The 24784-nt window shown below is 36.3% G+C and overlaps 1 protein-coding gene across 3 annotated transcripts in view; it reads right to left on the bottom strand.

Annotated features, from left to right (window-relative positions):
* The window catches only part of LOC138703205 (serine-rich adhesin for platelets), a 1304023-nt gene that overhangs the window by 364294 nt on the left and 914945 nt on the right, over nt 1–24784 (bottom strand). The window lies entirely within an intron of this gene.

The following is a 24784-nucleotide window of genomic DNA, read 5'->3' as shown; positions in this document are numbered from 1 at the left end:
AACATTACTTACCGAACCAGTAAAACGGAAACTAAAAAAAGTTCTTTCACAAAACAGTGGCTATTCACATTTATGTGGAATAAGAGACATGCTTTCTGATCAAATGCATCTCATACAATTCACATAAATACTGCATTAATAATATACCGTATTTTCGTTTTGCTCCAATCTCGTCGTGTGATGTTGAGCGGAGTTTTTCGCAGTACAAAAATTGATTTACAGAAAAGAGGAGAAAACTGACATTTGACACACTTCTGACAATTGTGGTTCATTGTAACGCTGTAAACATCAACTAAGAAAAGAGAAATGAAAATAAACTCTAGTATCAATCGAGATCGGCTATAATATGCATATTTTATGCTATAAATTGGGTATCAGGTATGTTTCTTCAACTCAGGTTGTATAGGCTATTGTTATAGTGTATATATTCTACATCAAATATTCGAATATTCCTTGTAATTTGTTTTGAAAATAAGGTAAATCAACATATTATTTTGTTGGAATGTATTACTCGACCAAGGCGAGTGGAGCCGCGGGCGTAATGTGAACTATCGCGATGCGGTATTACAAACGCAGGAGCAGTAGCGCCACGGCTCCGGGCTGCAGGACTCCACTGGCCTTGGTCGAGTAATACAATCTAAGTATTGTTTTCGTTGTCATGCTACAGTGCCTGTCCTTCCAACCCCCCACCCGTCCATTCACTGACTCTGACGATCTCTGAATTCACTGTCTATAATTATTATCCTTGTCATAGTTAACTGTTTTTTTTTTCGGGTACTAAGTTTCTAAGCCTGGTGATCACAGTAAACCCACCTATCTCAGTCACTTCGTATGCTAAATGTTAAGCAACTTGCAGGTGAACTAGAGATTGGAGGTTGAGAAGTCGTGTTTCATTTGTACTAAATCTACTACATTTGCCGACACTGCGCTGGTCTAAGGCATTCATGCCTCGAACTAGCTTATGGAATGTGCGCTGGTTCGAGTTTCCATGGGGGAAGAAATTTTTCATGAATTTTCGATTATAGGATATGGGACCAGTGCACATTCAGCATCATGATGAAATTGAGGAGGTACAATGAGTATCGAAATCCGGTTTCGAAAGCTAGCCATAACGGCTGTGGTGAACATCGTGCTAACCACGCGTAACCCCCGTACTGGTTGGATGATTTTTTACCTCTACTGAGGCATGTGGACGTGTAGATGCGAGGCCAACAGTCGGCTCATGGGACTTGGACCTCCATGGAATGTCGCGCAACGGATTATGATTACTGTGACAATAAAATGTGTTTGCCGTATGGGAAGATAAATTATAAACACAGGTTATACAGACAATGTTGTTACTTTCGTGCAATGAAGGTGGCTAAAGTATACTGCTGCAAGAAAATTTAATACTTCTTCTTCCTATGACGTATTAAGTCTAGTGGCCTGTTACGTTTCATCAACAAATACAGGTCAACAAAAAATTATTAGCCAACACTTTTACTGTCAAAGATATTTCGTCAGCAGTCAAGAAACTCGTTGAATTTCGTAAAAAGAGACAATTCGCCAACGCTTTTTCCGTCCAAAGCGTTTATGGCTACGAGCATCTTGTTAAGAGTTATATTGATTAAACTCCTGACAGCAGTCAGCAATACAGTAATTCTTCCATTTTTTAATAGATTCGTAAATAAAAAGATGAAAATCTAATGAAATTATGTGTTGTATAGCTTCCAGGACTGTTTCTGTCCGTTCTGCACTCTGCTCCTACACAAAAGGCAATGGGGACCGAGTCAGAGCGGTATAGCCGTTCCATTAGATGCAGAGGAAATGCTGTATCCTCAGCCTATCCAGAGGCTAAAGGTGGCAACTCCACCAATGGACTTGCTTTCTCTTGGCTAGCAACCAACTGGAAGGACTAAAGAATTGCTTTCAAGTCTCACTACAGTAAACTTTAATACACGAGAGGAAATACCATGTATAAACAAAACATGTGATAATATGTAAAATTAAAGAATTGAGTTAAATGATAAGAAGACAGAATAAATACATCCAATTAGGTACTCAGACGCGGAATCGCTTTAAATGGAAATAACACTTACAATGCTAGAGGATCGATTGCACAAGCCTAACAATCGGCTGAAAGTAGAGCATACCTCTCTAGAGAAGGGAGGTGAAGTTCTGATGGATGAGTTACTATTTTGGAACGGGAAAAATAATATCCGATTCGTGGAAGAAAAGCGAGGCTGAGATATGAAGTAACAGGCAACTGGAGGTGGAAATCCATATCGGAGTGCCTCCTATATGCTGCACGAAAGAATTCAAGCACTTAGTGAAATAAAATGTAACACATCATTGCTTCCTACGTCCTGATTTAAGCCTCAGAGACACTACATAAATTTAAAAAATGGACATAATTGAAGAAACAGTGACATACTGTTAACAAATATAGGAGCAAATCCATTAGGAAAATGTGAGAGAGGATTCATAGGATCCCTGTAATAATTACGTTAAACGTTTCTGTTCTCTGTTGCGTGTTATTATGATATTTAGATGTTTAAGAAATTGATTCTTATTTATAAAGATTGTGAATACAATTGAGAGTCAGGTAAATTTCATGCAGTTTTTGTGTTGTATTATTAATGACTATTTTCCCTTTATTTCTTTATTGAATATATACCACGTATTTGTACATGTATTTACAATGAAATCACTGTTCTTCAATTAAATTAATTTTTTTTCAGAGCCGTTAGTATGGATCTGTGATGAGAGAAATCTATTTAAAAATATAATTCAAGCAAGGAATTAAGTCTATCTCTTTAGTTTTCAAAGACCATAACAATGCAAGAATCTACTGTTGCTCCCAGGTATTTGAATTTTTCCACCTCTTCAAAGGATAAAGTTCCAATTTTTATATTTCCATTTCGTACAATATTCTCGTTACGAGATATAATCTTATGCTTTGTCTTTACGATTATGGACTCCTTCCATTATTCTGGTACAATTTCCTTTTCCCACATAGCAAGTATACCTTATTTTATTTCAAGGAGTGCAGTTCGGTGTTCAAAGGAGCCACCGAACTGCACTCCTTGAAATAAAATAAGGTTAGATAATGCGCTTCCACCCAGATTTTCTATCGCATTTTCGACTTCAGGAAGTGTGGGTTCGGGTATAAATGGCTCAGCAGTTTGTATTTGAATTTCGTCCCGATCATTTCTATTTGGTCTAAGTATATTTACACAATACAGAACTGCACGCATTGTATTCTTCACCTGACATAATTAGTAACATTAAATCCAGACGTTTGAGATGGGCAGGGTATGTAGCACGTATGGACGAATCCAGAAATTCATATAGAGTGTTAGTTGGGAGGCCGGAGGGAAAAAGACCTTTGGGGAGGCCAAGACGTAGATAGAAAGAAAATATTTAAAGGATTTGAGGGAGGTGGGATATGATGGTGGAGACTAGATTAATCTTGCTCAGAATAGGGACCAATGGCGGGCTTATGTGAGGGCGGCAATGAACCTCCGGGTTCTTTAAAAGCCAGTACATGTATATGTTATCCTTCCTTGCTAATGTTGTTCATACTCGTATGGCTGGTGTGTTATCGGTGATGTCTGCGAGCGTTGTATTTTTGTTCGGAAGTCCAATGATCACTGCTTCATTAGTTCATCTCCCAACACCGCTGCCGAGGACCCGTAGGATGAGTCTCCGCTCGTCTTCTAATTGCACAGACCACTTCCTTTACCTTTATTGCTGTAGCCTGTCCGCACATTGGTGGTCTCTCACGCCCATTATATCACATGGGTGTCCATGTCGAAATTTGCGATACGGTACAGGACTAAGGGTCGAATTCATAGTCGTCACTTATAAAATAAGGAAACACTTAAATAATGAACATTTCCTTAGCATTTATTTTAGATCATATTGCAGAGACGCTACTCTTTATATGCACTGAGCATTCCCTTACATCGAAAGAAATATGGCAACATGACTAGACGTGAGCGCTTTCGTACAGTACATTCAATTGTTTTCCAGCGCGTACAAATTGTTAAATTTACATTATTATCTTACACAAATACGGAAGTAAATACAGTATTATAGAGACTATTACACTTTTACTACGTCACACTACTTTTGACCAATAAAACGGTACGAAAGGACGTCTTTCAACTAATCATGTCTGCTTATCGCACAATTTTATCGCGTCCCTAGCAATTGTTTAATTTTATTACTACTCTAGCATTTGTTTCTTTGTTTGCCAACATTTCAAACTGCACTGGTCTGGACGTCAAAAAGCAGAAAATTACAAACCACTCCAGTCGATGCACAGCACTTTCAAATATGACTCGCACTGGCATTCAAGAACAAGAATTAATAAAGATCACTGGTCATAGCTATGCATCTTCCCTGAAACCCTATTTACAAATAAATTAAGAGCATCATTCGGAAATCCTGAATAAGTTGAGGGATACACCATGTAGCCTACATCAAAGAGTTCACTTCTTTTACGCACACGTCCAATATAACATCAACTGAACCACCAATCACTAAAACAATCAAATTTGAAAATTGTACTTTCAATAATTGTTTCTTTTAAAATTACTCATGCTTATTTTTTATTTCATTATCGTTAATTAAAACGTTTCTTGTTTATTTCATCATCCCTAATTAAAACTTTTCTAACACTTGTTTATATTATTTAGGTTATGTTTGTTATAGCTTCTGCTATATGATATTATGAATAGTCACGTATCAGAGATTGTTTAATACTAAGATTTATTGAAAATCATATGTCAAGTGACATTGATTACTGGGATCCGGATGATTGAAGTGGAATGCAAATGTTTTAATAAAAACGAAACTGAATCAACAAAGCCTTCTTGACTAGTAACCGGCCACAGAGTTCAATGAAGATTCCATAGTTGGCACAACTGATAACAAAAAAACAGCTAATCCGTTGCCTACGCTATTATACTATAGCGTAGGCAATGGCTAATCATAACACACTACTGCCATCTAGCGTAATGTTGATATGGTACAATAATACATTTGAAGACAGTTGTATTTTCGTAAGTCAATATTTTATTGTACTGGAGTACTTTGTTACTTCTAATCTTTATACATATACTTTCTTCTAATCGTGTAATTGTCAATTAAATCCCACTCATGTTCTGACTTTCTCTAGATAAATCAAAACCTCTAGTGAGATTACTGTTGATAAATATTATACAACATGTCGAGAAAGCATTTTACAGAAGAAGAAAGAAGTGAGCTAAGAGAACTAGTTATGAAATATAGATATAGTATCGAAAGTAAAAAATCTGATAATTGTTCTCTCCAAAAGAAGAAATTGACATGGGACAAAATTGCAGTTGAATTTAATGTAAACTCCGGAAATATTCCTGTAAGTAAATCATTTTAATTATTTTTCACTTATTTTTATGGTAAACAAAGTGGAAATGGTATAGTTACGAAAATTTTAACAGTTTATTTCTTGGGTAGAATACAAACGAAAATGCAAATAACACTTCGTTGCGGCACTGTAGCACCTTTATACTGTTACGTATCCGATTGTATACCAGTATTGTTACTCTCTAGAAGGGGTCAATTCTACAAGTCTCGCCATGTTTAAATTATTGCAATATTGTTGAAGTTTTAATTTTAATGAATAATTTATTACTACTGAAATACATTTCAGTGTTTATTTACGAATCTATTAAATAACGGAAGAATTACTGTATTGTTGACTGCTGTCAGGCATTTAATCAATATAACTCTTAACAAGATGTTCATAGTCATAAACGCTTTGGGCAGAAAAAACGTTGGCGAATTGTCTCTTTTTACGAAATTTAATGAGTTTATTGACTGATGATGAAATAACTTTGACAGAAAAAGTGTTGGCTAATAATTTGTTTGTTGACTTGTATTTGTTGATGAAACGTCCTAAGCAATACAACACATAATTTCATTAAATTTATTTCACTGTTAATCATATTTTTTTTAGTTGGTTATTTTACGACGTTGTATCAACTACGAGGTTATTTAGCGCCGATGAGGTTGGTGATATCGAGATGGTATTTGGCGAGATGAGGCCGATGATTCGCCATAGATTACCTGGCATTCACCTTTCTGTTGGGGAAAAGCTCGGAAAAAACCCAATCAGGTAATCAGCCCAAGCGGGGATCGAACCCGAGCCCGAGCGCAATTTCAGACCGGCAGGCAAGCGCCATAACCGACTGAGCCGGTGGCGTTAATCATATTCATAATCATTATAAATAAGAACTAATTCGTTAAAAATCTAAATAACACACAAGCTAGAACATAAACATTTCACGCAATTATAGAGATCGTATGAATCTCTTGTCGTTTTAGTGTTGTCTTCAAAATGCTGGTAGTTACTTAGATTTGAATCAACACAGCTCCGAACACTGCAAGCAAGAAGCGGAATTCTCTTTGCTCTGATGGAGACTTGAGCGTGTTTGCAAGAGCACTCCTGTCTCACACGATGGGATGAAAAAGAGTTGAGAGACTCGATGCACGTTCGTCATTTCACAAGTGAGCGTCGTTAGTTCCACAGACTGCGTGCGCCTACTTCAGTTATTCTGTTGTGTCCAGATTCAAGGCGACTTTCATCTGGGATGTTTCATGGTTGTTGGTGAAGACGCCGTCCAGTTGAATGGTTCAGAACTCGTTCTCTCTTTCATAAACCTCTTTCCACCGCTAGTCTACACGGTGATAATGCATTACACTCGCCTCTATACACAAACTGGAGGGAGTTACGCAATAAGAGACTAAGCGCCAAAATCTGTTTCGAGATATTGGCCATTGAAATAAATCTGTTTTTTTTTTATAAAACATTTTATGCAAGAAGTATTATATAATAGAATAAATAATACCAACAAAGGCTAACCGATTTTTGATAAGAAACCAGCAGCTGAATTAATATTTCAAAGCAAAATAAATAAATGAATTTTATGCAATAAACGATTTCTTGCTTATAAATAGCAGCAAAATTTAGATATCGCATTCTTGATTTTCCCCAGTTAAACTAGCCTGCCATCAACAGATTTGTGCAATATCTCCTCCTTTTTTTTTTTTTTTTTCAAATTGCCGGTTGGTGTATTATTGCAACTCTGTCCAATTGACGTGAAGTGTGATGTGGCCGAAGATGAACAGAAGTTGAGGCGGATTATGTAAGGGAAGGCAAAGTGAATTGAAGGTAATGTAAGTAAAGGAGACATATAGGCATATTATTATATTAACAGGTTTACAATGTGTACATATAATCCTGTCTGCAAAGTTTGTAGCACTTCAATTTTTCTCTTCCATTCCATTCTCTCTTCCCAATCTATTTCTTTTCATCCTTTCTCTCCCACAGATCTTCCAACCTCATGTACTCATGTGGTCTTACGTCGACCTCAGTTCTTTCCCCCCCGGTGAAAGCAATTCTAAAGTTTTTCTGGTTAATCTTTGCTCTGACATTCTTGTTATGTGCTTATCATTCTAGTTGTATTTTATAAAATCTAGTAAAGAATTCTGAACATGTATTTCCTACCTATTTATTTCGTTTCTGATTCTATCTGAACTGGAAAGTCATGCCGACCGTCTTAAATTATACATTTCTCTTTATAATAATTTCAGTCTAGTATTCTAATTTAATTGCCATGTTTCAGATCAGCATAACATAATACTTCAAACTACGGATTTATAAATTTTAATTTTGGTGTCCTTTGTTATATTTTTATCCCATAATACCCCATTAACATTGTTATTACTGACCTCCCTTTCTGTCAATATCTTTCTCTTGCTCACTGCTTTTATTAACTTAATTTTGACATTCAAATACATACATAACGTTCGCTTACATAACGTAAATCGACCGGGCGGCGCGCGACCTACACGAAGGCCGTGCAGTACGCTGCAAACCATCCCCCGCATGCTCGGCAGTCCAGTTCAGTCTCTCTGTAGAAGTGGTTGTGTTGACGTTAGATTACATTCCAATTATAACAAAATGTGAGCAACATACCCTTATAATCATAAACAACAACAGGGACGTAGACAAGGGGGTGATTTACCGGGTTTTAACCTCCCCCTCAAACTTTTTGAAAAAAAAAAAATGAGGTATTTAGATTTGAGTATTTTTTGTTCATAATCGTTTTCCCTTCTCTAACTTTTCACTGTCAGAGTAACAAAATCTACAGTTCTGCCGTGTAGATGTTAAATATTGTGCATTGTCGATTTTAAACTCAATTTAAGAGCGGTAGGCTATTCCTCCATTCGTTAGTTTGAGTTCTGATTTTATTCTGAAACGTTCTTTCAACGTTCTGTGAATTTGACAGTTCATATGTTTAACATAAACTTCACATTATTTTTACGGGTTCTTTGATATGTCTAAGCAAAGCTCAATTTTACAATTTTCTACGACAAATTCGCGTTGTGATTCTCGCGAGGTTACTGAAAATTTCATATTGGCAAATATTTCTTCGCAGATGCAGCGTGACGATGTTGTCGTCAAAGTTCTTTTCGGAACTAGTTTTATATCCCCCTGTGAAAACTCAGCTAATAATAATAATAATAATAATAATACATAAAATTTCAAATACCGATAATGTAAATTGTTAACAGTTTTAATAATGACCCCCCCTTGACAAAATTCTGCGTATGCCACTGAACACAAATAAACACAATTCTGAGTGGGTCCTGCTCATGTATACTTTTTTTCCTTAGGGCAGAGGTACTCACTGGAAATTACAAGAGATTCGAATATAAGAAACAGTAGGCCTATCTGTTGGATAGCCGCAACAAATTTCACAGTAGTCTACTCAGACTTGGTAACACGCAGCCTTATTACATTTATGGATACACACATTCATTACTGATTATTGTCATTGATTTTTATATTAATAGTTAACTGTTTTATATTATTACTATTATTATTATTATTATGATTATTATTATTATTATTATTATCATTACTATTACATAATTTTAAGATAACTTACAGTTATGTAGACTACTGCGAAGTTGAAGGTCGAACTCTGGTACTTTCTAGCACAATTTTGTGAATACGATCTGGTTGATTTGTGACATATTCTCAGGAGGTATATCCAAAGTTTTGTAGAATTTCAATAAAGATATATTTATACTTATAATTTAGATTTTAGAATTTAGCTGTAAATGTAATGAAAGTAAAATTATTCCAAGAGCCACAATAAGTGTCCTCGAGAGCCGCATGCGAACCGCGGGCTGCGTAATGAGTACCGCTGCCTTAGGACATTGCAAATGACAGTCTTATTGTTACAGTCACTGCATAGAAAGTATAGGCTAAATGGGATTATTAACTTGTAACTTACAGATAAAACAAATGAGGCACCACTCCATCTCATACTATCTGCTTACATCAGTCACCACTAGAGGAGCTGAATACAAGCAATGTTGCCACTAATTTTCGAATGACCTGTGTAAGTTAACGCATATTAACACTACTACCACAGAATCAAAGACGCATTCATTCATTCAGTGTTCTGCCCAAGGTTAGGTCTTTCACTGCAAAGCCAGCTTTCTCCAATCTTTCCTATATTCTGCCTTCCTCTTTGTCTCCTCATATGATCCATATCAATGACGTATATTGGAGATCAATTCACAAGGCTTGTTTCGTTCCGAAAACCATTTCAAAGTTACTCACTCAACACAAAATATGCGGAGGTATTTATTGTGCAGCACAATGAAATCCGTATCCATCAAACTAAGCCCAATGGACAGCGTCGTACCTGAAGCGATGTCGAGGGATTCAGCCGAGTGTTGCGAGTGATTATGCAATCAGCGATCGACATGTGTGACCAACTGGATCGCGGTGATAGCCAAATGAATGCGTTGTTGATCACTTATCAATGGACAATGCATTGTACGCTTTGCGAGCCGCTGCTCAAAGCTCAGAAAGCCGATCAAGTCACGAAATTTTAATTCGACGTAAAAGGTTAAATTAAAATCTGTAACACTTGATCAATGCTTTTATACGTGTTTGTGTATAGGTGGTTGAATTACAGATGGAGGGCGTGGCAAACCCAAGCACTCATGCTGTAGTACTGGCAGAATAAATTGCATTTTGCCATGAGCGAGAAGTGATTCGTAAAACCGCTTGGGTCTTCCTCATTCCTCTTTCGTTTACGTTCCGCAAATCTATTCCCGTCTTTCTTTTGATCCGAAAGAAGCGATGCTAAGTATTTTTTTCTTTCTCAAAAATCTTTCGGTATTGTCCAGACTTCAACTAGTGAAGCTCGATTCACTAGAGGAGTGGTTTCCAAAGTGTGCTCCGCGAATCCCTGGGGATCCGCCAATACTTATAAAGGGATCCGCGGTTGGTAATATATATTTTGAAATAAACAACAAAATATTACCGTTTTTCTCGATGCGATTGTACAGTACTGTACGCGACTGTACTTTTGAAAGTTAGTATATCGGCAAGGGTAGATGACCAGATCTCACCCTTTCGTGAACAGGCATTCGAGCTGTTGTAAAAAACACGACTTTCTTTTTTCAGTTAAGGTAGTCAATTCTATTGAAAATTGTTGTATGCTTGGCGAGGGTGGCGACTTATTAGTTCTTATATGCTTGGTGTGTGTGAATGTTTGCAGTTTTTTTTTCTCGAGAGCAGCAGTGTAAGAATAAGTTTTTGTAAATGTGCTCAGAGACTTTATGTCTTAAGGGAAGGAATAGATGAAATTACTAAATCTTACAGTTTCAATTTTTTTTCTCAAAGACCAAGGACACTAGAATAAAATTATGTGACACGTTTCCTTATTAAGATGAAATAAAAGGCAGGAATTTTTTTCAACGTGATTTTCTTTAATTTTCGACGTGTGGAACCATTTATATATTAATTAATTAATTATTAGTGTCCTTGGTCTTTGAGAAAAAAATGAAAAATGTAAGATTTAGTAATTTCACCTATTCCTTCCCTTAATTGTAAAATAAATTTGATTGACAATGTTATTTAGTCAGTAATACATTTTGAAGCAGAGTTCGTAAAGGTCAGTTTCTGTCAGATGCGTTTCCAATTCACTGTGGGCTAAAGCAAGGACAAGCATTATCACCTTTACTTTTTTGCTCTAGACTAGAGTATGCCATTAGGAAAGTCCAGGATAACAGAGAGGGTTTGGAATTGAACGGGTTACATCGGCTGCTTGTCTATGCGGCTGACGTGAATATGTTAGGAGAAAATCCACAAACGATTAGGGAAAACACGGGAATTTTACTGGAAGCAAGTAAAGAGATAGGTTTGGAAGTAAATCCCGAAAATACAAAGTATATGATTATGTCTCATGACGAGAATATTGTACGAAATGGAAATATAAAAATTGGAAATTTATCTTTTGAAGAGGTGGAGAAGTTCAAATATCTTGGAGCAACAGTAACAAATATAAATGACACTCGGGAGGAAATTAAACACAGAATAAATATGGGAAATGCCTGTTATTATTCGGTTGAAAAGCTTTTATCATCCAGTCTGCTGTCAAAAAATCTGAAAGTCAGAATTTATAAAACAGTTATATTACCGATTGTTCTTTATGGTTGTGAAACTTGGACTCTCACTTTGAGAGAGGAACACAGGTTAAGAGTGTTTGAGAATAGGGTGCTTAGGAAAATATTTGGGGCTAAGCGGGATGAAGAACTGCACGCATTGTATTCTTCATCTGACATAATTAGGAACATTAAATACAGACGTTTGAGATGGGCAGGGCATGGAGCACGTATGGGCTATTCCAGAAATGCATATAGAGTGTTAGTTGGGAGGCCGAAGGGAAAAAGACCTTTAGGAAGGCCGACACGTAGATGGGAAGATAATATTAAAATGGATTTGAGGGAGGTGGGATATGATGATAGAGAATGGATTAATCTTGCTCAGGATAGGGACCAATGGCGGGCTTATGTGAGGGCGGGAATGAACCTCCGGGTTCCTTAAAAGCCAGTAAGTGAGTAATAAATTTTTACACGTATTTTTAAAAAGAAACTAATTTCATCCATTGCTGTGCACCCGTTCTGCTTCTGCTACCTCTATTGTGAAGTCAGTTTTAATTCATTCAGTACGAGCAGGTTTGCGTAAGGTGTTCGTGTTAAACTGTGTGTTAACAACCACGTGTCTTTGATTCCGAACATAATAAATATTAATTTAATATTACGAATAATTTTAATTTTCATATTATACAGTGTCGTCTCAATGGATCGATGGCTAATAAAAGACAATAAAAATGACAGTTTTATAAAATTCAGAAAACAGTCGATTACTTGTCATGTATCACACCCCAGTGATGCTAATTTAAAAACGGGTGAATCAACCAAAAAACGAAAATTTGATGAAACAGAGATTTAGCAAACTTCTTTCACCAAATTCTGGTGTCTACTTCAGGAATATTCGGAAATTTCTAAATGTGCAGTGGCAAACTCCTCCCTTTTCCAACAACATAGCTGTGCGATGTAGGATTTTTACAATATACAGCAACTAAATAAAAATTCCGTCATCGCCTGGATGGCACATCAAATATGGTACAACTTTTGTCCATCTCCCCAAACTTGAAAGAAATTTGTGACACGAGGAAACAACACCATTCTTCACATTATCAATTTGAAGGTAATTTTTTATAGTTATGCTTGTAATTACTGAAAAAATACACACAGTTTCTAAATACTACTGCATGTTTATGAACTCATGGCTATGCATGGTAATTAATGCAGTTGTAGTTATATTGTCCATGTTAAATACGTAGAAAATATAAATATGGATGCATATTAAATTGATATCCATATAAACATCTAGCGATTAATTTATCTAATTTAATTTGAGGATCCGTGAATCTTTTTCGAGTCAATGGGATCCGCGATGTCTAATTCCCTGATTTATTTCTATAGAAGTGGTAGTCAGTTTTCATTGCTTAAGGGAAGACTCCACTGAAAATCATGAAAATTTTTCCAAATTTTTTTAGATATTTCACTTATTCAGAATTTATATTTTCATACCCCAAATGGATTCAGTTCAATTCTGATTACAAATACTCGTATGTTTACACTTTTTAAATTAAGGCTCGAAGGAGGCGTGGAATTTAAAGAGCTGTCGAAATTGTTTTTCATCTAAGAATTATTTTTTAAAATTTCTGATTACACATCTAGTAACTTTTTGTTGGCTCCCTGAAGTTACTAGATGAATGTAACGGAGGAGAATATTAATTTACATAAATATTCATTTTATTTTCAAATCTATTTTTCTGTGTTCATTTTTGTTGATTCAACACCAACTTTCTTATGCCAAATATTAATCAATCTGGATGAAATTTTTACTGCAAGTATTTATGAGGTAGCTGCATGTTTCTATGCATTTATTTTGTGAGAAATGCTGCTAGTTTATTTTATTAAGAAAAATATTAATAAAATAAACTAGCAGCATTAAGAAAAATATTAATAAAATAAACTAGCAGCATTTCTCACAAAATAAATGTATAGAAACATGCAGCTACCTCATAAATACTTACAGTAAAAAATTTTATCCAGATTGATTAATATTTGGCATAAGAAAGTTGGTGTTGAATCAACAAAAATGAACACAGAAAAATAGATTTGAAAATAAAATGAATATTTATGTAAATTAATATTCTCCTCCGCTACATTCATCTAGTAACTTCAGGGAGCCAACAAAAAGTTACTAGATTTGTAATCAGAAATTTTAAAAAAGAATTCTTCGATGAAAAACAATTTTGACAGCTCTTTAAATTCCACGCCCCCTTCCAGCCTTAATTTAAAAAGTGTAAACATACGAGTATTTGTAATCAGAATTGAGCTGAATATATTTGGGGTATGAAAATATAAATTCTGAATAAGTGAAATAGCTAAAAAAAATTTGGAAAAATTTTCATGATTTTCAGTGGAGTCTTCCCTTAATTCAACAACACATCTAAATGCAGAAGTTATTCAGCCTCTGTGATGTCACACGATTTTTACGAATTAACAGATGGGTATGTCACAAAATCAATATTTTATCTGGAGATAGGAAGGCGAGTTACAAAAAATGGTTACACTCAGGATTGGCAGTGGAGTCTAAAATTTTAATGCAGATTTCCTGACTAAAGCGTGGGACAATAGAGTAGTAAATTTCAATTTCTCCACCACTACTAAACTATTGAATATTAGTCCTTGGTCTGTTCCGATTTCGTACCATCCATAGTTTTCTTGGGCGTTTTATATTTTTCTTGCGTTAAGGACTAAATTCGGAAGTCTTCTCCCAACCATTCTTGAAAGACGTTCTCCCCTTATTCGTGTCATCTCCGTGGCTATTCTCTCTCCTTCTCCTTCTCTCCTATAGATCTAAGACCTTCAAGTTTAGCCTCGACTTCATGATTGATGCCCACAGCTCACGATCCAATATCTTATTTCTCAATCTCTTGACTCCCAACTACTCAGATTGTCCTCCATACAATCAATCCAACAAAATCTGGGTCTTCCTCCTCTTCTTCAATCTACAAATTTTCCTTCAAAAATCTTTGTCGCCATCGCTTCTTCATTCTTCCTCACAACATGCCCAGCCCAGTCTGACCTTATTTTAATTATTAAAACTATAGAGTGACCCAAAAGTCCCGCACCGCATAGGCGGATTACGATAGCTGTGAAATGTTTGAGATTTCTTTTCTCAAGGTCATGTTCTTCGATGAAGATAATATAATTTGCTCTACTGGTCCGACCACAATCCGCATTCGTTTACCGATAACAAGGAACAAAGCGCGGACAGCATTATGGTTTGGTATGGCCTGTGGAAAGACCGAGTCGCGGATCGCTACTTTTTAAAGGCACGGTCAACAACGAAACATACTTGTCTATGTTGGAAAACTCATTAATTCCTGATATGGACATAGTTGGTTCGCATCCGGAGTGGTTCATGCAAGAGTCTCCCTATTATTGTACGCAGGTATATCACTGACTGGATGAAAACTTCTGTCAATAGAATGACCGTAAGGAACATGTGATATGGGCTCCATGATCCCCGGATTTGAATCCAATGGATTCTGCAGTGAGGGACCACCTCAAAGCAAAAGTGTTACACCAGGCATCGGAAAACGTCACAAATTGTTGACAAAATATAAATACTACCCGCTATACACAAAGTGAAGACAGGAGGTGGGGAGCGTCGATCGCAGTTATCTAGACAGGAGAGGCGGTTTGTGATCGTCACTACTTTCTGTGTTCATAACAAAGAAATAACAAGACAAAGAAGGAATGGATATCTTTTTAGGATTACATTATTTTCATCTGCATTCTTTTAGTTTTTGATTACAATATTTCCATTCGGTAAGATCTCTAAATTAGGAATGGCCTCATAAGAAGCTACTGCCAATTGTGCACGAAGGCTGACATCTGTTAAGCGTGTCCTTTTGATTTTAATATGTTTAATTTTGAAAAAAAAAAAACAAGTTCACAAATATACGTCGAACCTAATATAGATGCGTCTGTGGCAGCAAATTATCTAAGACGTGGGTATTTAGAGAAGTCAATATTTTTAAATACATCTAAACCAACACAATCCTTATGACTGCTTTCCACAAATGTGTCATTTTGGAGATCAGCAACCTCAAATTTTAAGTCTGGTCGTACTTTCAGAATGGGTGTGTTAAAAGGATTTGCAAATAGAGAGAAATTATTTTACATTTATTTAAAATCACAAAACCTTCTATCTCTAAATTCTGGAAGTAATGTTTCCAGGATGTCGCAGTATTGATCTGTTCTTGAATCAGAAACATTTGAAAGTGATTTCAGACAAGAAAAATGATGAAACTCATTTTCTATTGCACTTTCCCAACATTTATCATCATGGAAAAATATTTAAACTATGTTCTGATCACGTCCTTGAAGTCGGCAGTTTAGTTTGTTCAGCTGTTCAGAAATGTGTTAACACCAAATCACTATTCAGATAGTACTGGATAACAGAATGAGCCACTGCTGACAGTACAGACAACGCTAGAGGAAAGGATTCAGCGCGGAGAGGGTTGTTGTCACTTCGAGCTTACGTCAGAGTTCAGGCCGTGTTTCACGAAACGCAATTTTGCGTTGCCTGGTGTATACTGTGAAAATCAGAAACAAACAGCGTTTGCATGAGAATGAATTGCTTCTGAGTGTCCGAGTTGGTGACACGCATCCTGCAAGACATGGCTGAAGACTTACAGTTGTGTTTTAACCCTGGTGGTCATCACATTGAACACTTACGGTGCGGGAATCTGGGGCCATTTGCTATAGGCCTTATCGGGAGATTTAAATTTATTAACAAGTGTCATATTTATTTTAATTTTCCACTGACCACTACCACGTGTAGGTTCATACATTCTCCTTAAAATCCTCCTTTTTCTTTCTTTCGAAGTTATATGTGCCGTCTATAAGATAGCCTCATTCTTAGGGTACGTACAAGACGGACCCTGGTTGGTAATTGGTAGCCTGACTGGTTACCTAGTCGGAAGGAATGCCCGAACGTTAAGCAATGGAGACGTGCAAGACGAGGCCTGGAAGGTAGACTGCTACGTAGCCTGTTAGCCCGTTGGTAGCTCGTAGAATGAATCACCTCATTTTTCCAGCTACCAGCCACCTAAATGTCTTTACTGCACATGCGTCCGTAGAACTTCCCCACGTGCTAAACGCCTACTGCTCGTTATTTCGACGCGTATAGTGGATTGGGAAAGATGAATTATAATAATAATAATAATAATAATAATAATAATAATGTTTATTGCAAGAAAAATACAATACAAGGAAATAATTGTAAATTTACAACATTCTAGCATTCCCCCTAAAAGAGAGTGTTCTCGTGCTCAAGGAAGGATTCGATACATAATAAATGTATATGCATAAATTACAACATAATAAATCTAAAAATTAATCATTACTCATAACAAGTTGCTTACATACATTGTTAAAGTTTAAACTGTTGGAGATAAATAATTTTTTCGTATTTCTTTATTAATTTGTTATAAATTCTAGGGCAGATATTAGTACTGTGGTTGAAAGCAGTGCTCGTTAAACATTTTGGTTCCAACAAACGTATTGTATTCATGCTTTTGGTTTTGTTTGTGAGTGTATGATCTGAAATATGTGTGATTTTTATATATAAAATTTAATAATGCATTGAAATAAATTTGATCTAATTTCAAGACTTTAAATTCTAAAAACAATTTTTCGGTAGGACAATCAATGTTTACAAATTTTGAAATCAGGCTCAACCCGACCACCAAAGCCCATATCTTATTGTGAAATTATGAGATTGAATAGAAGTTGAAATGGATACTAATAAAGGTAAAGGTAGCTTCTTCACATGTCATAAAGCACTTCGGGGGCATGGAGATAGAGCCCCATGTTTTCTTGATCTCGGAATTAGAATGAGGTGGTGTGAAATGGATAACAATAATAAGTAAATTTGTAAATTAATAATTGATATTTTACAGGAAGTGACGATTTTATAAACAATATAATTACCGATACTAACCTTTTGACAATTAATACATATTATTTTATCAATGTTCTATGCGTACCAGAATGAATTATATGGGATTTAATGAAAGGGTTTTATTATGACGCTTTCCAGAAAAGTGGAATTATTTACGTGGTTATTTCCTTACTGAAAATACCCAAATATCTAATGTGCGTTTAGCAGAACCTGAAGACCAATACAATCCATCCCGGCACTTTTATAAATTGTTTTTGTTTTTAAAGACAATTTTGAAAAAGTAGAATAAGTTCAGCTACACCGATTGGCAGGCGCAAACAAGCTTCGTTCTGATCAGCCCGACCTTCTGCCCAGCCACCAGCTAGCTTACGAGCGACCAATACAGTAACCAGCCAGGCTCCGTCTTGTACTCCCTGACTTTCTGCCCAACGACCAACTAGGTTCCGAGCGACCAACTCGGTAACGAACCAGGCTCCGTCTTGCACGTACCCTTAATTGTTAAGTATTCCTGTTTCAATAGCGTAAAGTAGCTCTCCGATTACTAAGCGCAGGCTTATCACTTCCAAACATGGATTCGATCTCCGGCTTTAAGGAATGAAACTTGTAGTAAGAATGATCGCAAAAGTGAGGGCTTTCTCGGGGTTCTCCCATTTCCCTTTAACATTACATATTTGATTGCATCAGCACAGTCCATTTTACCCCATTCTTCTCTTCATTTAATAAAATATATGATTTCAAGGTACAGTGTACGAAATTCGGTGGTGTCCAATGGAGACATGTATTGCTTTCTTTGTGCAAGGACTGTGTCCTAAGAAGGGGACGCTTCATGGACAGTATCTGCTGTCATCAAGCATAGATCTATTTCTGATGTCGCATGAGGTTCACTTTATAGTATATCTCGCTAGTATCTGTTGGATAATCATGGAGGTTAGGGACTTACTCGACGGCGCTTTCCTGGTTTTCAGGGAACTATCAGGTTCATCTTATGACCGTTATACATTATCTGTTACGTCTCTGCGGTATCTACAGAATTAAAACGCCATCCAAAGGGTCACTCACTCACTCATCTCTACTTTCTGGGAGTTTTGAACTTAATGCATCTGCCTCTACGTTTTAAATGCAATACATCTTCGTTCGTTTTCTCTACAATATGACTTGTATAACACGCGACGTGGCTAACTTCATAGGTTCGGTGTGCGATCTTCATCCCTAGCTATCAGTAAGAGAGTTGTTTCATGATGGTTAATGTCGTATAAATCTACTGACACGGAAGTTCATCTCAAATTAAAACTTATCTTCCCCATCCATACCCATTGGTGATATAGTCACGGCACATGATACGATCACAGGCCAGGTTTTGCCTCCTCTACTCTACCAATTAAATTTTCTCTCCGAATTATCACAATTTTCCATATACAAGTATATTATCACAGGATTTAAATGCACTATAAAGTATTCGCATATTTTTAACCACGACCCCATACGTGTGTAATATCAATATTTCTGGACACTTAGCTATGGTGTGGGAAGCAATGCACATGTTCAATCACAAAAGCCTTTACAGACGAGAAAGCAAATTCAAGTGCAGCGACTCTTGCTGTAATGGTAACTTGCACGTGTAACACGCTCTGCGCGCATTCAATAGGGGACTACTTGGATGCTTTACGTCAGGGATTGGCATAATGTTTCCGCTTACAGTGTAAGCAGTGCTGTGCTCACGCGGGAACATTATGCTCATCCCTGCTTTAGGTACTATTAGATAAACACTGGAAGATTCAAAATTCGTAACTTTGTAAACCATGCTTTCTCAACCATAATGTACAGTACACCATGTAATACCCATGGCTTGTCAGTATATTTGTTTATTAATGAACATCCTGGTGTGTAATCGTGAAAACTTTGTAACTAATTCAACAGTTCATAGCATAAATACGCGTCAAAAATCACTTTCACATTCCATCGACAAGTCTATCATGCTATCAAAAAGGAGTGCGTTATATGGCAGTAAATTTTTTTAATAGTCTCCTTTTGGATATAAAAATGAAACTCAAAACATAAGATTATTTAGGGCCAAATTAAAGAAGTAAATAATTTCTCACGCTTTCTATTCTCTAGGTCAATTTATGACATTCAACAACGCTTCATGAATATTTCTGTCTTGTATTAAGTATTGATACTAAACCTTTGTGTTCTACTAGTAAACTATATTGTATATAGTCGTTTGTATGACTATATTTCAACTAGACTGTGACTATAATTAAGACTTTGTAGTAACTTATTATTAAGATTTTTTTGACATGTTCCATATTCTAGCTGTGAAGCGATGTATGAATACAGCCGGCCCGGATGGCTCAAGCGGTAGGGGCACGGCATGTCCCTATCGCTTGGTCCGAAGGGTTGTGGGTTCGAATCCCGCCTCGGGCATGGGTGTTGTGTTTGTATTAGTGTAAGTAAAACAAATGAAAAAAACGAAAACTGAAAACAAAATAGATAACTTTGGTAAACGGTCTCTGGCCGGTCAAAAAAAATACATGCAATGTAAATAAATATACAGGGTGTAAGAGGTATAAGTGCCGTCCTTTTCACAGTCGTCGGGACGGTCTACAGGATTAAAAATGTCCATACAACATAGGGTCAAAACTTGATAGTTTCCCCAGAAAAAATATTTCTCTTCTTATTTTATTTGCGTTATACTGCTTATATCGTTAGTAAAATTACGAAAATAATTACATCAGTAGGTATATCTAACAAAGAGTTAATATTAGTTTAAATAAATATTTGTGTGTTCTATTACATTTTCTTGAAATTAAATAAAAATGAATGCTTAAATTTGTTAATATTCTGGCGTGAGAGACATGGCAACTTGTTCAGCCGGCAGTACTCTGCACAGACAAGTACGAGTCAGCTCAGTTCAAGCTCCCTATCCATAGCTCTACTGCCGAGTGGATGACAGTTTAGTACAGGGTATTCAATAAATAACTTACAATGTTATTCATAGTTATTAATTTATGGAGAAAGTCGTCGTAATTCAAGTGCGACAAGAAGGATGTACCTTCAACGTTTTCTTCAAAGAAGGTGAAGACTGAATTTACAGTACGTAAGGTACTCATTTATAGAGTAGATACAGAATTATTTCAACATAAGTTACTAGTACGAAGGACGAAACTGGTAATTGGAATTAGGTATAATAGTCTATAGTGCGATAAATATACAAGAGAACTGAAGCTTGTATCGAAATGAACGGCTACCATTTTCAAAAATGTGTTTAAATATCCATATTGTGATTAGTTTTCAATTTAATTTCATTCCCTATATTGTATGCTAATGTGCTGTAGACAGTATAATATACACTGCATAATGAATACGTCCGAATGGATAGCTCAATTCGTGTGTAAAAACACTTATTGTTAATACAGTACTGTATTTTGATTAAACAAAAACCTAATGAAAATGATCAAACTCAAAATCGCGATATTCCCTAGTTTACGTGAATGGATGAACTACTTTTCTTCCCTCCTATACCTAGTAAAGTGATTTGTTTGTATTTTACGCCAGTATCATCGAACTCCAGTCATGGAAGGGGATAGCATACCGTGTTTCCGGTTCTCAACCGTTAATCCAAAGGTATAGCCAGGTTAATATTACAAATGTTAGTAAAAATAAAATGATGTCCCTGTAAAATAAACTGAAGGTCTGCTGAGGACGATCGATATTTTGGCGTTGGCGTTGGCAAATGGAGTGAATTCATGGAAGCGTCACCTCTAGCCTCGTCCATTTGGTTCACAGAAGCCGTCAGCTTGTCAGATGAAGTTGGTCAGCCTTTGCTGGTACAAGTTGCCTGCAGAGTTGTACGTAGCCTACCTGCGTCACTCTTGATTAAGAAGTTTTTCGTACTGCTACGACGTCAACACGACGCAGAGTGCCATGGATAAAACATTATTATGGAATGGCTTTTAAAGACAGCGTTGACGAGGAAAAATGCTGCAATGTCATCCATAACGGTTACTCATTTATTTTCTCTCCATTGAGGCGAGGACCTTGACTATAGGTAAAAATTATTTTTATACCTTGTATAAAATAGTTTATTCCTATCCACTTTCTGCTTGTGATTACTTTTCATAACGATTTATGTCGCGATTATGGCAATCATTTTCTCATGTTTTACGCCATGGATTAAAAAATGCAGTTGGTTTATCATTATGCAAATGTAACTTTTTAATGTATATAAATAAAATAAATATAAATAAAACATATATATATATATATATATATATATATATATACCTATACTATATATAGTCAACTCTGGATATAGTGAACTCGGCTATATTGAACTTAAATAGTTGGTCCCGACCCGCATACATTAAAAAGTACATTTCCGTTTATAGTGAACCCTCGCTTTGGTTATAGTGAACCTTAAAAATTGAAGTTACAAGAGTTGTATCCTGACAAATTCCTATTTGAAGTCTGACCTTCTTGTATAAAATTGAAAGAATGTGTTGAAAACAACATTCCAAGTTTCTTACTCCTTTACTCAAAGGACAAAGGTAGGATTAATAATTCCTAGACAGTGAGATGTACTGTAAATCCAGGCAACGCGTGACGGCCTTGCCTCACTCCATCGTCGAAGGGTTGACATTCTGTTCTCAGGCACTCCACTCTACTGTTATTTCTAATTCTCCACCGTCAAAGGGTTGCCTTTTGTTCTCAGATACATTTCCATTATGACGTATAGCATCGAAAAAAAAATGGAAAATGAAATTGCCTTCTTTAATTAAAGGGAGACCGACATTATGTACAGAGTATACATGAAGGTAAGATTTCGATAGCTTGCAAACTCCATCAACCCCCTTCCAGTTTCCATTAAGTGACCCGGGAAATTCCAAGGCTGAGTACGCAGTCACACCATAACAGCGTTTGTAATTTCTACCTGATCAGTCTATTTCTAGTGTTCGAATAGTGAATGTACTGTATAAAAATGTCGAAGAGTAAAATGTTTTCTTTATAAGATAAGGCGAATATTATAAGTGACACTGGACGTGGTCTTTCGCAAGCGGAAGTGATCGTTAGCATAGTTTAAGTAAATCAACTTAACAGTATACAGAGTAATCCATTCCACAAAAACGAAATCTTTTAATTACTGTATAGTATTTTATTTTTTTTGTTCACAATTTTATTCATTCCTGTCATTTAATGTTAGGGGAAAGACACTTCGGACTTAGTGAACCTCGGATATAGTGAACGAAATATGCAAGTCCGCAAAGATTCACTATATCTGGAGTTGACTGTATATCCATCTCGTAAATTTTGATTGTGTAGGTAAATGAACTGTGTTACCAAGAAATTACAATAACTGTTTATAATTTATTATTACCCATCTTTAACTCAGGCAAACTTCTTTCAGTAAATTTAAGACGAAATACGTATGCATTCGGGTTACTGGACACAGTGGCGGACGGTGGGTTAGAAAGTTGAGGCCAAGACGTGACTGATGAGAGTTTGCGTTACATGTATTAAACATATAAGGTCTGTAACGTACCTCATTACCAAGCGCAAAATTTATAGGTTTTAAGAAATTAAAATTAGGTTTTCCAATTTATGTTTTAGGTTTAAAATCTATGGTTAGGAATTTACAGCCGAAAGCAGCCGTGACTAGCAGTACAGTTGTCAGCGGTGGGTAGGACGTCTCCAAATTCGGTTCCCCTCATGCGGTCTAGTTAAGTTTAAACACTCCACTAACTAGCTATCTTGTTGGTTGAACTGCTGTTGTTATGGTTACCGGGGAGCAAAGTGATGTAGCTGTCTCCTCTCTCCCGCTCTCGCATAGACACTGCAGGCTGCTAGATGTCGATTATACAGATTACAGCGCTATCTGTTATTTTTCGGTACGAATTATTTGTACTATCTACAGTATAGCGAACGGGCATCACCAATTGGATGTGGTCGACTTGACGTAACTTACATCTTAACCGTAGTGAATAGTAAAATTAATATAAAAGGAAAAATGTCCGTCATTTGCTACAACTTATTGATCTTAATTCAGCTGGAATTAATACTGTCATATTGTGTTCTGGTAAAATAATAGGGGAGGCACGGCCTCCCTTGCCTCCTCTGAAAGTTCACTGCTGACTGGACATTAGGGAAATTGTATTTGGACAAAAATATTCGGGAAAGTCTACTCGGGAAAATGATCATTCGAGGTACGTACTGGATTCGAAAAAATAGTCGGTTAACGTATTCCATCATTTCTCCAATAATAACCGTTATAGTCGTCAACATTACATCATCATTATCATCATGGATTCACGTACTCCTGCAGTACAGAGGCTGGGTGTGTCTGCCATGTTTTCTGTTTGTGCTGTGTTGTCTCACGCGGTACTTTGGACCAGGTTAATAACATAAGTAAATAGTTCCCTCTAGAATGAGGATATAACGAACAGTCGGTCTCAATCCTTGAAATCTAATGATGATGATTATGATGGTGTTCATGATGATAATGATGATGACGATTGTACTTTACCCATGAAGCAGGGTAATGCAGAGAGTAGAGATTATAAACTTCTCTCGGTTCCAAATTAGAGAGTATAGTTATTTCAGGGAAACAGAGCTGAAAGTTTAATGCAATTAACTTGACAATGACGAACAGAGAAATAGTTTCATTCTCTGTGTTAGCAATCCATCCCCATTATGCATTAATGTTTTATTCAGAAGGAAATCGTGATGTTAACGTCAGGCAATGCGATGAATTTGATCATGAGTGACACAAAAAGCCTGGACACAGGCGTAGGCAGTTGTGACATCGCCAGTTAAAGGTCTAGGCTTCCGATTTATTTTCTACTCTTTCGATTTATTTTTAGCAAACCACAATCATTATTCGGTTTTCTCTGTACTTTCATCACAATCATATTCATATTTTTCAAATATTTGGAACTTTAATTTTACTGTCGATAATACTGACCCAGTCATCATTTCAATCTTTCGCGAGTTTTGAATAACCTACAGTTTTACATTACTTTTCTGACTTTTCCTGCCGCCTACTGAAGCTACTCAAATTCGATGCGTAATTAGCTAATCATATTGTGGCACTGTCTCTTTCTAAGATACGATGAATTGAAGAAGAATGAGATGATAGTAATGATAATAATATACAATTGTCTTACCTTTCAATAACAACAGAAGTAAGATAACTTATATATAAGTTGGTTATTTAACGACGCTATATCAACTACGAGGTTATTTAGCGTCGATGGTATTGATGATACCGAGACTGTATTTGGCGAGATGAGGCCGAGGATTCGCCATAGATTACCCGACATTCGACTTACGGTTGGGGAA

This window comes from Periplaneta americana, chromosome 7 (genome assembly GCF_040183065.1).
Source record: "Periplaneta americana isolate PAMFEO1 chromosome 7, P.americana_PAMFEO1_priV1, whole genome shotgun sequence".
Taxonomy (NCBI): domain Eukaryota; kingdom Metazoa; phylum Arthropoda; class Insecta; order Blattodea; family Blattidae; genus Periplaneta; species Periplaneta americana.
Note: the sequence above shows the minus strand (reverse complement) of the source record. Positions and strands in the feature narration are given on the sequence as shown.